Source organism: Schistocerca cancellata, chromosome 7 (assembly GCF_023864275.1).
Source record: "Schistocerca cancellata isolate TAMUIC-IGC-003103 chromosome 7, iqSchCanc2.1, whole genome shotgun sequence".
In the NCBI taxonomy this organism is placed as follows: domain Eukaryota; kingdom Metazoa; phylum Arthropoda; class Insecta; order Orthoptera; family Acrididae; genus Schistocerca; species Schistocerca cancellata.
Genome location: NC_064632.1, coordinates 68,807,221 through 68,821,443, shown reverse-complemented (window position 1 = coordinate 68,821,443; position 14,223 = coordinate 68,807,221).

Sequence of the window (14,223 nt, the reverse complement as noted above, 5' to 3'; positions counted from 1 at the left end):
CTACGGTCCCGCACACCGTTACGCCGTCTTCCGCTCACGCCCCAACATCGTGCAGCCCGCCTCCAGTGGTGTCGCGACAGGCGTGAATGGAGGGACGAATGGAGACGTGTCGTCTTCAGCGATGAGAGTCGCTTCTTCCTTGGTGCCAATGATGGTCGTATGCGTGTTTGGCGCCGTGCAGGTGAGCGCCACAATCAGGACTGCATACGACCGAGGCACACAGGGCCAACACCCGGCATCATGGTGTGGGGAGCGATCTCCTACACTGGCCGTACACCACTGGTGATCGTCGAGGGGACACTGAATAGTGCACGGTACATCCAAACCGTCATCGAACCCATCGTTCTACCATTCGTAGACCGGCAAGGGAACTTGCTGTTCCAACAGGACAATGCACGTCCGCATGTATCCCGTGCCACCCAACGTGCTCTAGAAGGTGTAAGTCAACTACCTGGCCAGCAAGATCTCCGGATCTGTCCCCCATTGAGCATGTTTGGGACTGGATGAAGCGTCGTCTCACGCGGTCTGCACGTCCAGCACGAACGCTGGTCCAACTGAGGCGCCAGGTGGAAATGGCATGGCAAGCCGTTCCACAGGACTACATCCAGCATCTCTACGATCGTCTCCATGGGAGAATAGCAGCCTGCATTGCTGCGAAAGGTGGATATACACTGTACTAGTGCCGACATTGTGCATGCTCTGTTGCCTGTGTCTATGTGCCTGTGGTTCTGTCAGTGTGATCATGTGATGTATCTGACCCCAGGAATGTGTCAATAAAGTTTCCCCTTCCTGGGACAATGAATTCACGGTGTTCTTATTTCAATTTCCAGGAGTGTATGTGCCCTCATCAGTCTTCTTCTGTTACCTAGCAGAACGAATTTGACTAAGGAAGCCCTATTTTGGACGAAACAGAAGAGGCATGGAATGTTAAGTATTTTCGAGCAACTTCTGACAAAACATAGGTGCAATGACGGTTAAACATTTCAGGCAACAGAGTAACAGTGCAGTAATGTGTGCAATTTTTGTGCCGAGCGTACTTGACTGTGCGTCTACCTTTTCTCGTTTTGGGAAATCAGGGGGTAAGACAAGCTCACATTCTGCCTCATGACTGGGAACAGGGAGTAATAATTTCCACCATTCTCATACAGTGCTGTCACCAAATGTGTGCGTTTTGCACCTAGTACCCGTCATTTGCAACGGTAGAAATGGTACACGGAAGTAACAAGCTTTCATGAATATTCAGTATAGTTACACTGATGAGCCGAAACATTATGACCACCTGCTTAATAGCTTATTTGTCCGTCTTTGGAACGAAATACATCACTGATTCTGCGCACCACGGATCCGACAGTTCGTTGGTTCATTTGTGGAGGTATGTGGTATTAGATGTCTACGCACAGCTCATATAATTCGCGTAAATAACGGGCCGCTGGTTTGCGTCAGTGGTGATGGCGTCCTATAGCCAGCCAGTTGGGCTCCGTAAGATTTCCATCAGGAGAATTTGATCGCAGAGACGTCAGCATAAGTCCACGATAATATTCATCAAACCACTGTAGCACAGTTCCCACTCCGAGACATGTACAGTTAAACTACTGAAAGATAACGTCACCGTCAGGGAAGACATCAAGGATAAAAGGATGCTGTCAGAGTTTCTTCGATTACTACCACAGTCTCCCTCAGCATAACACTGCTACCATGAGCCTCTGTCCGTCATCCGCTGCACACTTCGAGTCGCCGTTCACCTCTACGAGGTGCATTCAAGTTCTAAGGCCTCCGATTTATTTTCTCCGGACTGGAAAGAGATAGAAACATGCGCATTTTTTTAAAATGAGGCCGCGTTCATTGTCAATACGTCCCAGAGATGGCAGCACCGTACGGCAGATGGAATTTTACCGCCAGCGGCGAGAATGAGAACTGTTTTAAATACTTAAAATGGCGACGTTTTCCTTACTTGAACAGCGTGCAATCATTCGTTTTCTGAATTTGCTTGGTGTGAAACCAATTGAAATTCATCGACAGTTGAAGGAGACATGTGGTGATGAAGTTATGGATATGTTGAAAGTGCGTTCGTGGGTGCGAAAGTTTAATGAAGGCAGAACATCGTGTGACAACAAACCGAAACAACCTCGGGCTCGCACAAGCCGGTCCGACGACATGATCGAGGAAGTGGAGAGAATTGTTTTGGGGGATCGCCGAATGACTGTTGAACAGATCGCCTCCAGAGTTGGCATTTCTGTCGGTTCTGTGCACACAATCCTGCATGACGACCTGAAAATGCGAAAAGTGTCATCCAGGTGGGTGCCACGAATGCTGACGGGCGACCACATGGCTACCCGTGTGGCATGTTGCCGAGCAATGTTGACGCGCAACGACATCACGAATGGGACTTTCTTTTCGTCGGTTGTGACAATGGATGAGACGTGGATGCCATTTTTCAATCCAGAAAAAAAGCGCTAGTCAGCTCAATGGAAGCACACAGATTCACCGCCACCAAATTATTTTGGGTAACCGCCAGTGCTGAACAAATGATGGTGTCCATTTTCTAGGACAGCGAGGGCGTAATCCTTACCCATTGCGTTCCAAAGGGCACTACGGTAACAGGTGCATCCTACGAAAATGTTTTGAAGAACAAATTCCTTCCTGCACAGCAACAAAAACGTCTGGGAACGGCTGCGCGTGTGCTGTTTCGCCAAGACAACGCACCCGCACATCGAGCTAACGTTACACAACAGTTTCTTCGTGATAACAACTTTGAAGTGATTCCTCACGCTCCCTACTCACCCGACCTGGCTCCTAGTGACTTTTGGCTTTTTCCAACAATGAAAGACACTCTCCGTGGCCGCACATTCACCAGCCGTGCTGCAATTGCCTCAGCGATTTTCCAGTGGTCAAAACAGACTCCTAAAGAAGCCTTCGCCGCTGCCATGGAATCATGGCGTCAGCGTTGTGAAAAATGTGTACGTCTGCAGGGCGACTACGTCGAGAAGTAACGCCAGTTTCATTGATTTCGGGTGAGTAGTTAATTAGAAAAAAAAATCGGAGGCCTTAGAACTTGAATGCACCTCGTATGACGCACCGTTTGTGGTGACGACCATCCACCTACTGTCGTCTAGCAAAAATGTGATTCACCCGAAGAGCCGACGCGTTTTCGTTGATCGACGGTCGAATCCCTGTAGTCCCGTGCCCATTGCAATAGTAATCGTCGATGTCATTGTGTCGACATGTGAACACGTCGGTGTGGTCTGCTGTGGAAGTCAACGTTCAACAGTGTACGATGAACGGTGTGCTCCATAACATTCGTGCGCGCACCAGCATGTTGATTTCTATGCAGAAGTGCCACAGATCACCACCTGTGCTACTTCACAGAGCAGACAAGCGTCCAAACCTCACGCCCTGTGAAGAGTCGTGTAAGTCCGACCATTTACCGCCTTGTGGTTGTTTCACTGTCCTTATGCCTCTTTACGTACATGCTGACGACGGTATCACGTGAACATTCTACCAGCTTCGCAGTTTTAGAGATAGTCTTTCACAGGTTCTGCATGATAATAACCTGCCCCTTGTCAAAGTCGCTTATTTCAATGGATTTCCCCATTTGCAGCGGACATTTTCTCTAGGGTGATCCCACGTCCTGTGTCTCCTCCGCTTACATAAATTTGTTACCGCGTCACGTGCCCGCAAAGCTACAAGGCGGGGGACAGAGGTCATAATGTTTTGGGTTATCAGTGCACATTCGTATTCAATCTGGTGCTCCTTTGTAAGACATTTACTGTGAGACAGCAAAGATTGGTAATAGTTGGAACGCGCAAGAAATCTCCTGGTGAGAACTACAGTGCCTATGAATCTAGAAAAGACAGGCAACAAAAATTTTGCCTTCGATAGTCGGTATCTCATAACGATTACTCGACATGTCTGTAATTCAAATGTCGACTGTAGTTACCGATTCTATTTAGAATATATATATCGACATTCTGATATATCGATATTCCATACCCATTTCTAGTACGGGAAAAGCCGACCAGATTCACCGTTTTCGAGATGCTCGTTACCAGCCATAACAATCTGCTCTCTGTCAAAATCGTTTATGTCAGTGGATCTCTGATTTTCGACCGAAGTAGTCGCTATAGTCTGATTAAAATTACTTGGCAATTGACGCCCCACTTACTGGAGGGGTCTTCCTCCACTCAGAGCCCTCAGCGTGACTCCCGAACTGTTGGCCGTTGCCGAACTGCCACAGCAAATGGTCAGTTCTCTTCCAATTCACTGTCTGGCTTTTGTTCTTGTTGTGTTTGGATCCCGATTCTGGGGTCTGGTCATTTTATTTCACATTTCATCACACGTGATAAACACACACAAAATGATAGCAACGAAATAATGCACATTTCGTATACACCACTAGCCAAATACTACCTGATTTTTATACAAAATACGCGATACAGCTTCACATATTCAATTATTTCCATCACAGAGATCTACTATCAGCAGATAAACTTCATGCGTCATGCCGTGAAACCGAACTTTTTAAAGGCAACAAATGATCATTGCACCTGGTTCTAGAGATAAATAAATACAAGAAGTTAATTTGAACATCATCGATAGCGCAGTGGAAAAGTTATAGGTCTCGATGCTGAAAGATATGGGTTCAGATATCATCGGGAGATAATTCTTATTAATTTTTAAATGTTTATCAAAATGGGTCTGATTATAATTACACTACTGGCCATTAAAATTGCTACACCAAGAAGAAATGCACATGATAAACGGGTATTCATTGGATAAATATATTGTACTAGAACTGACATATCATTACATTTTCACGCAATTCGGGTGCATACATCCTGAGAAATCAGTACCCAGAACAACCAACTCTGGCCGTAATAACGACCTTGATACGCCTGGGCATTGAGTCAAACAGATCTTGGATGGCGTGTACAGCTACAGCTGCCCATGCAGCTTCAACGCAATACCACACTTCATCATGAGTAGTGACTGGCGTATTGTGACGAGCCTGTTGCTCGGCCACCATTGACCAGACGTTTTCAATTGGTGAGAGATCTGGAGAACGTGCTGGCCAGAGCAGCAGTCGAAGAATTTCTGCATCCAGAAAGGCCAGTATAGGGCCTGCAACATGCGGTCGTGCTTTATCCTGCTGAAATGTAGGGTTTCGCAGGGATCGAATGTAGGGTAGAGACACGTATCGTAACACATCTGAAATGTAACGTCCACTGTTCAAAGTGTCGACAATGTGAACAAGAGGTGACTGAGACGTATAACCAATGGCACCCTATACCATCACGCCGGGTGATACGCCAGTATGGCGATGGCGAAAACACGCTTCCAACGTGCGTTCACCGCGATGTCGCCAAACACGGATGCCACCACCATGATGCTGTAAACAGTACCTGGATTCATCCGAAAAAATGACGTTTTGCCTTTCGTGCACCCAGGTTCGTCGCTGAGTACATCATCGCAGGCGCTCCTGACTGTGATGCAGCGTCAAAGGTAACCGCAGCCATGGTCTCCGAGCTGATAGTCCATGCTGCTGCAAACTTCGTCCAACTGTTCGTGTAGATGGTTGTTGTCTTGCAAACGTCCCCATCTGTTGACTCAGGGATCGAGACGTGGCTGCACGATCCGTTACAGCCATGCATATAAGATGCCTGTCATCTCGACTGCTAATGATACGAGGCCGTTGGGATCCAGCACGGCGTTCCGTATTGCCCTCATGAACCCACCGATTCCATATTCTATATTCCATATAGTCATTGAATCTCGACCAACGCGAGCAGCAATGTCGCGATACGATAAACAACAATCGTGATAGGCTACAATCCGACCTTTATCAAAGTGGGAAGGTACGCATTTCTCCTCCTTACACGAGGCATCACAACAACGTTTCACCACGCAACGCCGGTCAACTGCTGTTTGTGTATGAGAAATCAGTTGGAAACTTTCCTTGTGTCAGCTCGTTGTAGGTGTGTATTGGACTGCTACCGTTCGTCGGATATGTGCTGTCTCCTTCCGCACTAAAAAAATGGAAATCAGCGCATTGGCCGGGAGGCCCCTTACGGGGCAGGTCCGGCCGCCTTGGTGCAGGTCGTATTACATTCGACGCCACATTGGGCGATATGCGCTCCGGGGGTGGTGGTGGTTAGTTTTTAACTTCCCGTCGACAACGAGGTCATTAGAGACGGAGCGCAAGCTCGGGTTAGGGAAGGATTGGGAAGGAAATCGGCCGTGCTCTTTCAAAGGAACCATCCTGGCATTTGCCTGAAACGATTTAGGGAAATCACGGAAAACCTAAATCAGGATGGCTGGAGACGGGATTGAACCGTCGTCCTCCCGAATGCGAGTCCAGTGTGCTAACCACTGCGCCACCTCGCTCGGTCCTGCGCTCCGGATGGGGATGAAATGATGATGAAGACAACACAACACCCAGTCCCTGAGAGGAGAAAATCCCCGACCTAGCCGGGAATCGAACCCGGGCTCCTTGGACGCCAGTCCATCATGCTGACCATTCAGCTGTCGGGACGGATTTCTGCACTAAACTTCACCTGTTAAACTTTCGTTACACGGCACCCCGCGTAAATAAACACGAATGACCCTTTAATCATTGTCACTACGTATCACCTGATGTAAAACAGACGTAATAACCGACCATCCGAACGTTTTGCTGCGATGTGTAATAAATGTGGTTCCTCCACATATGTATGGTGCTCACCACTCATCTGACGTGATCCAAAGCTGTGTGCATTGCGATTGCTAGGGTAGGACGGGGTGGTTATCGATACCAGACACTTGCCGACTCAATGCTTAACATCACCGATCGAGGAGGCGCAGTGGTTAGCACACTGGATTCGCATTCGGGAGGACGACAGTTCAAACCTGCGTCTAGCTATGCAGATTTTGGTATTCCTTGATTTCCCTAAATCGCTCCATAAAAATACCGCTATGCTTCCTTTCGAAAGGGCAGGGCCGATTTCCTTCCCCATCGTTGATACAACCCGAGCCTGTGCTCCGTTTCTAATGACTTCGATGTCGAAGGGACGTTAAACCCAGTCTTCCTTCCTTTTCCCTTTTTACTTATGGCACGAGTGCTGCACAAAGTAGGCGTGCGACTTCCTCTGGGGGGATTGAGAGGTGGCATGAGCCCCCTCTCATATTTCTATCTTACGGTTTTCCTCTCTAATTGCATGCAGTGAAAAGTCGCTATTCCTTCACACGCGGACTTCCCACGCAGCGTCTCTCGTCACCCGGGTGGTCCGGTGACAGGCGGGCTCTGCTGATCTGGAAAGTGTTAAGCCGACAGGTGTGAGGAAGTCGAGTGAATGCTTTGCAGACGCCGACATTGTCAAAAGACACGCCCGGAGGGGTCTGAAGTAGCGGCTGGGCTAGAGGTTCCGTTACTTCGCAGAAACTTAGCGAAAACACTTTCTGGCGGGCTACAAGCGAGGCGTGGGAATGACTTGTGTACCCAGGCAGTTGTGGCGGGAAAATTCCCGCGCTTTCTGCGAAATAGTAACTGTGATTGGCTTGCTCAGGGCATAGCTCCGTGACGTAGCAAAATCAGCGCAGAAATTGGCGCCAAGAATCTCCATTGGTGGAATGGTAGTGCTCCGGCAATAGAGTGGAATTTTCCGCCGGTTTTCGAGTTGCTGATTGGAACGTTTAACCACAGCCACTGTCGTGGGGGCGGGAATGTTGTGTGTTCGGCCTGTATGGGTGCTCTAGGTAGTCGGCTCTCGCCTTTCGGTCGAGGGCGTCGATGCAACCAGCCATCGCCTCCGGTACGCCAGATCGTGTTCTGGCAGTTAAGAAGACAGTTTGGTAATGTATGTCCGCAGCACCGGCCGATAGGGATTTTCCTAGGTGATAATCAGAGCTCAGCAGAGCGTGCCTGTTCGTCTTTTTCTTACTTTGTTCTGTCTTGAGTAGCAGCAATTAATGTTGGGTTAGCTGTGTGTGTCTCTTAAGATTTGAGTGGTAAGGAATTGGCTCCATGTACCACTTCGTCTTAAACCTCAAAATCTAGTTTAGGGACAACTTCACCTTCACAGCGTTTGTTTGAGTGTCCAATTTGACACAATTTGATGTATTATAAATGTTTCATGTGTATTTGTTTATTATTTTGTGTTTAGTCTTAATAAATCCTATTGTTATTTTGGACAGAACTTTCATTCTGTTAATTGGTAGAGAAACCCATCATTTCTCACTACGTTAATGAAACCTTCCTTTATTTAACTTATTTATCAAATTAAATTATTGCAGGTGCCAAACTCTTTTCTACTCCACTTGCAGGGTGGATTACAGTCAGTTCGCGTATATTTTTTATCCATGTGCAACAGCAAAAGTCGGAGTTAGAATAGGGGGGGGCTTAGAGCATCATTTACATATGTAGATTCTAGAAGAATTGAGTGTTAAATACACTGCTAGCCCCGCCACCTCGCAGGATAAGCAGTTGACACAATAATTATAAACACATGTCTGAACACCATGGCTCTACCAGAATGTATAATAAGAGAATGCTGTTTCTTTCAGTCATTTCTACGTTCGGGAAGTTAATTTTGGCATTTTTCCTTTAGTCTTCACTTTTCTTCTTGCCTTACTCAAGTTCCTATGGTTCTCCAGCTCCATGTGTTGACTTTTGCAACGTGTAGAATTTGTTGCTGACAGCCGGTAGAAATCCTCCTTAACCTGCCTGCAATTATCTCTGTATGCTGTCAGACAGCAAGCGCGTTCACGTGGGATAGCCGTCACACGAGAAAATGAAAAGTCATGCTGACGAGAAAAACCGTTTCAGCTATAAAATCCTCTTACTCTCAGGCACTACCAGTTCCACATATACTTGCAGCTGCACCTTCACTTGCAAATTCGAGTAAAATCGTGATGTTCATAACATTTTACGGAAAAACCAGGCGATCATTGTCAGCCCCATACAACAGAATATCCGCAAAATGGCGTATGTCCCAAAAGTAATAAGATATAGTGGAGAACGATCCCGTAAAAATGTTAACTTTCGGCTTTATTGGAGCGTTCTCCACCACATGTTATTACTCTTAGGATATATGCTTTTTGTGGATCTACATGCACATCTACATCTGCATGGCTACTCTGCAAATCATACTTAATTGCCTGGCAGAGGGTTCATCGAACCCCCATCACAATAATTCTCTGTTATTCCACTGTCGAACAGCGCGCCGAAAACACGAACAGTTATATCTTTCCGTACGAGCTCTGATTTCCCATATTTTATTAGATGATCGTTTGTCCCTATGTAGATCGGCGTCAACAAAATATTTTCGCATTCGGAGTACAAAGTCGATGATTGAATTTTCGTGGGAAGATCCCACCGCGATGAGAAACGACTTTGTTTTAATATGCTCACCCCAAATTCCGTGTCATTTCCGTGACACTCTAGCCCTTATTTCTCGATAATACAATACGTACTGCCCTTCTTTGAACTCTCTCGATAACCCTATCTGGTAAGTATCCCACAACTCGCAAGAGTACTCCTAAAGAGGACGGACAACAGTAGTGTAGGCAGTATCCTTAGTAAATGTGTTGCATCTTCTGTGTGTTCTGCCAATAAAACGCAGTCTTTGGTTCGCTTTCCCCATAAAATTTTCTATGTGTTCTTTCCAAATTAAATTGTTCGTAACTGTAATTCGTAGCAATTTTGTTGAATTTACGGCCTTTAGATACGACTGATTTATCGTGTTAACGAAGTTCAACGGATGCATTTTAGCTCCTCGCACTTTTCATTATCAAGGGTTAATTGCCACTTTTCGCATCATACATATGTCATATTTAATCTTTTTGCAATTTGTTTTGATCTTTTGACGACTTTTCTAGAAGATAAACGACAGCATCATATGGAAACAACCTAAGATGGCTATTCAGATTATCTCCTAAATCGTTTATATAGTTAAGAAGCAACAGATGGTTCATAACATCTCCTTAGGGAACCCAGTCACATAACTGAGACAATATTCCGTAGGCACGCAATTCAAATACATACCGCTTGTGACGCATGGTGTCAAATGCCTTCTGGAAATCTAGAAATACGGAATTAGTGTTAAATCCTTTGTCGATAGCACTCAAAATTTCGTGTAAGTAAAGAGATAGTTGTGTTTCGCAAGGACAATGCTTTCTAAATACGTCTTGACAATGTGTCAATAGACTGTTCTACCCTGAACCGCCACAGAAAGTGATGTAGGCATGCGTATTCAAATACAGAGATACGTAAACAGGCAGAATATGGCGTTTTGGTCGGCAACACCTGTATAATACAACAAGTGTCTGGTGCTGTTGTTAGATCGGTTACTCCTGCTAGAATGGCAGGTTATCACGATTTAATTGAGTTTTAATGTGGTGTTATAGTCGGCGCACGAGCGCTCGGACATAGCATTTGATGCAAGAACGTGTTGGAGAAACGCCTTGTGAGTCTAAATTTAATGTACGCACGGACAACGGCACTGGGAATGTCAGTCTGACTTCCTATAAAGCGTTTCGTATCAGCTGCGAGTGAAGTAATCGCAAGACTCGCTATTATTTCCACCTGTCTTTTTACATCTTTCCATATTTCCACAAGAAACGCTTAGAGCGTCTTGGATGAGTAACTATAGGCAAACCGATTTCGTAATAACAACCCGCGACTTTTTCGTGTTAGAGACGGCTGTGGATAAAGAAGTATCGGGAACAGAATGCGCTTCACTGCACGCCAAGGAAACTTAACGTTGCGGAAAGAAAGCGCAGGGCTCCGAGATATGACACTAATTGAATGACAGGTTCTTTCAGTCTGTTGATGCTTCTACAGAACACAAACAGCGAAATAGTCAATGAAAATAGATAAATATTACTCATACTTGATTTGTTTCCAAGTAGATACCACACAAAGAAATACGGTGCGAATGGGGTGATAACGCCCAGTTAATACTTTACTAAACATAATAGAATGATAACGGTGTTATCAATAAGCAAAGACGTAATTGCTTGTATGACCCAGAAAGCTGTGGTAATATCTCAACATCTCTTGCTTGTATTAAAGACCTACAGATTATATTAGTTTCAGTATGAGGCTCTTTGTAGGTGACGCTGGTATCAGTAACGAAGTATAAGTAAAAATGTACTTGTATGCTTTTAGTTCTTGATAAGGTATTATCCTGGTACGAAGTTTGTCGACCAGCTCTTATAATGTAAATTTGGGCACTTCGCAAAACAAAGCATTAATTAAAAAAAAATACTACTAGCGTTTGACTATACGATCAGTGTATCACCATTGGAGACAGTGATATAGTACGAACACTTGATTGTAACAAAATCTGGAGATGTGAAAATAAATACATAGACTCCGTTGTCGGTACAGAAAATGCTGGGTGCAATTCGCTAATGAGAAATAGGGAGACTGCAGTATTTCTACACAATAATCTACTTATTAAATAGTCTATTGAAGTACTGCTCAATTGCGTGAGATCCACATCACGTTGTGAGGACGCAAGACATTTAGAACTTGTACACAAAGAAGGGATACGCAAACAGTCACAGTTTTTTTGTCTGACGTTAGTATATGGCGTAAATGCTAAACAATGAGAGCTGGTAAGTTCTTAGCGAAAATTCATCACCTCATGTAAGCCTGCGTTAAGCAACCGTTTTTTTCCCAAACTATCCTGTAGCTCCCATAAAACCCGAAAGAAGGAGTCTAGTCAAATCTAAATAAATTAATCTCCACCGAAAAATGAAATGTGAATCTGTACCAGTGACTGCCAATACTTAACTACTTAGGTTACAGTTTCCTATGTAAAATTACATGGACATTTAAATAAGAAAACAAAGTGAAAGCAGGTTGCATTTGGCTGGGAACGAAGGATGTGCTGTAGGGCAATAAAACCGCAAACGTCACGTAAAATATCAGTGTAAATATTTGTACTTGATAATGAGAAAAAATTCTCGAAATGCGGCGTGTTATGCACGAAAAGAATGTAATATGTGCTGTATTCTATTATTTAAATAAAAAATAATACGGATTTTCAAAGAAAACGTCGATTATGATAAATGAGAACAAGGTACATTTACACTAACACAAATTCAAATGAGGGAGGGAGAGGAACAGAGGAGGAAGGAGGATCGTGATGAAACACCGTTAATGAAGCTGAGAAAAAGAAATAGATTGATAAGTGAAAAGAGAAGGAAGCGTAACTGGGAGAGGATAGGAAGTTTGTCTTTCTGTTTGACAGAAATACACTACTGGCCATTAAAATTGCTACACCACGAAGATGACGTGCTACAGACGCGCAATTTAACAGACAGGAAGAAGATGCTGTGATATGCAAATGACTAGCTTTTCAGAGCATTCACACAAGGGTGGCACCGGTGGCGACACCTACAACGTGCTCACATGAGGAAAGTTTCCAACCGATTTCTCATACACAAACAGCAGTTGACCGGCGTTGCCTGGTGAAACGTTGTTGTGATGCCACGTGTAAGGAGTAGAAATGCGTACCATCACGTTTCCCACTTTCATAAAGGTCGGATTGTAGCCTATCACGATTGTTGTTTATCGTATCGCGACGTTGCTGCTCGCGTTGGTCGAGATTCAATGACTATATGGAATATAGAATATGGAATCGGTGGGTTCATGAGGGTAATACGGAACGCCCTGCTGGATCCCAACGGCCTCGTATCATTAGCAGTCGAGATGACAGGCATCTTATCCGCATGGCTGTAACGGATCGTGCAGCCACGTCTCGATCCCTGAGTCAACAGATGGGGACATTTGCAAGACAACAACCATCTGCACGAAGAGTTCGACAACGTTTGCAGCAGCATGGACTATCAGCTCGGAGACCACGGCTGCGGTTACCCTTGACGCTGCATCACAGACAGGAGCGCCTGCGATGGAGTACTCGACGACGAACCTGGGTGCACGAATGGCAAAATGTCATTTTTTCGGATGAATCCAGGTTCTGTTTAGAGCAACATGATGGTCGTCGCATCCGTGTTTGCCGACATCGCGGTAAACGCACATTGGAAGTGTGTATTCGCCATAGTGATACTGACGTATCACCCGGCGTGATGGTATGGGGTGCCATTGGTTACACGTCTCGGTCACCTCTTGTTCGCTTTGACGGCACTTTGAACAGAGGACGTTACATTTCAGATATGTTACGACACGTGGCTCTACCCTTCATTCGACCCCTGCGAAACCCTACATTTCAGCAGGATAATGCACGACCTATGTTGCAGGTCCTGTACGGGCCTTTCTGGATACAGAAAATGTTCGACTGCTGTCCTGGCCAGCACATTCTCCAGATCTCTCACCAATTGAAAACGTCTGGTCAATGGTGGCCGAGCAACTGGCTCGTCACAATACGCCAGTCACTACTGTTGATGAGCTGTGGTATCGTGTTGAAGCTGCATGAGCAGTTCCACCTGTACACGCCATCCAAGCTCTGTTTGACTCAATGCCCGGCGTATCAAGGCCGTTATTACGGCCAGAGGTGGTTGTTGTGGGTACTGATTTCTCAGGATCTATGCACCAAAACTGCGTGAAAATGTAATCACATGTTAGTTCTAGTATAACATATTTGTCCAATGAATCCCCTTTTATCATCTGCATTTCTTCTATGTGTAGCAATCTTAATGGCCAGTAGTGTAAATTGACCACGTAAGTCAATTTTTAGGGAAATTTGCTTCCATTATTAGCCGTAACGTCAGAATTGCCTCTCTCGTCCCTTTACTTTTCCTAAAGCCAAACTGATCGTCACCTAGCGCATCCTCAATTTTCTTTCCCATTCTTCTGTGTATTATTCTTGTAAGCAGCTTAGACGCATGAGCTGTTAAGCTGATTGTGCGATAATTCTCGCACTTGTCAGCTCTTGCGTCTTCGGAATTGTGTGGATGATGCTTTTCCGAAAGTCAGATGGTATATCGCCAGACTCATATATTCTACACACCAACGTGAATAGTCGTTTTGTTGCCACTTCCCCCAATGATTTTAGAAATTCTGATGGAATGTTATCTATCCCTTCTGCCTTATTTGACCGTAAGTCCTCCAAAGCTCTTTTAAATTCCGGTTCTAATACTGGATCTCCTATCTCTTCTAAATCGACTCCTGTTTCTTCTTCTATCACATCAGACAAATCTTCACCATCATAGAGGCTTTCAATGTATTCTTTCCACCTATCTGCTCTCTCCTCTGCATTTAACAGTGGAATTCCCGTTGCACTC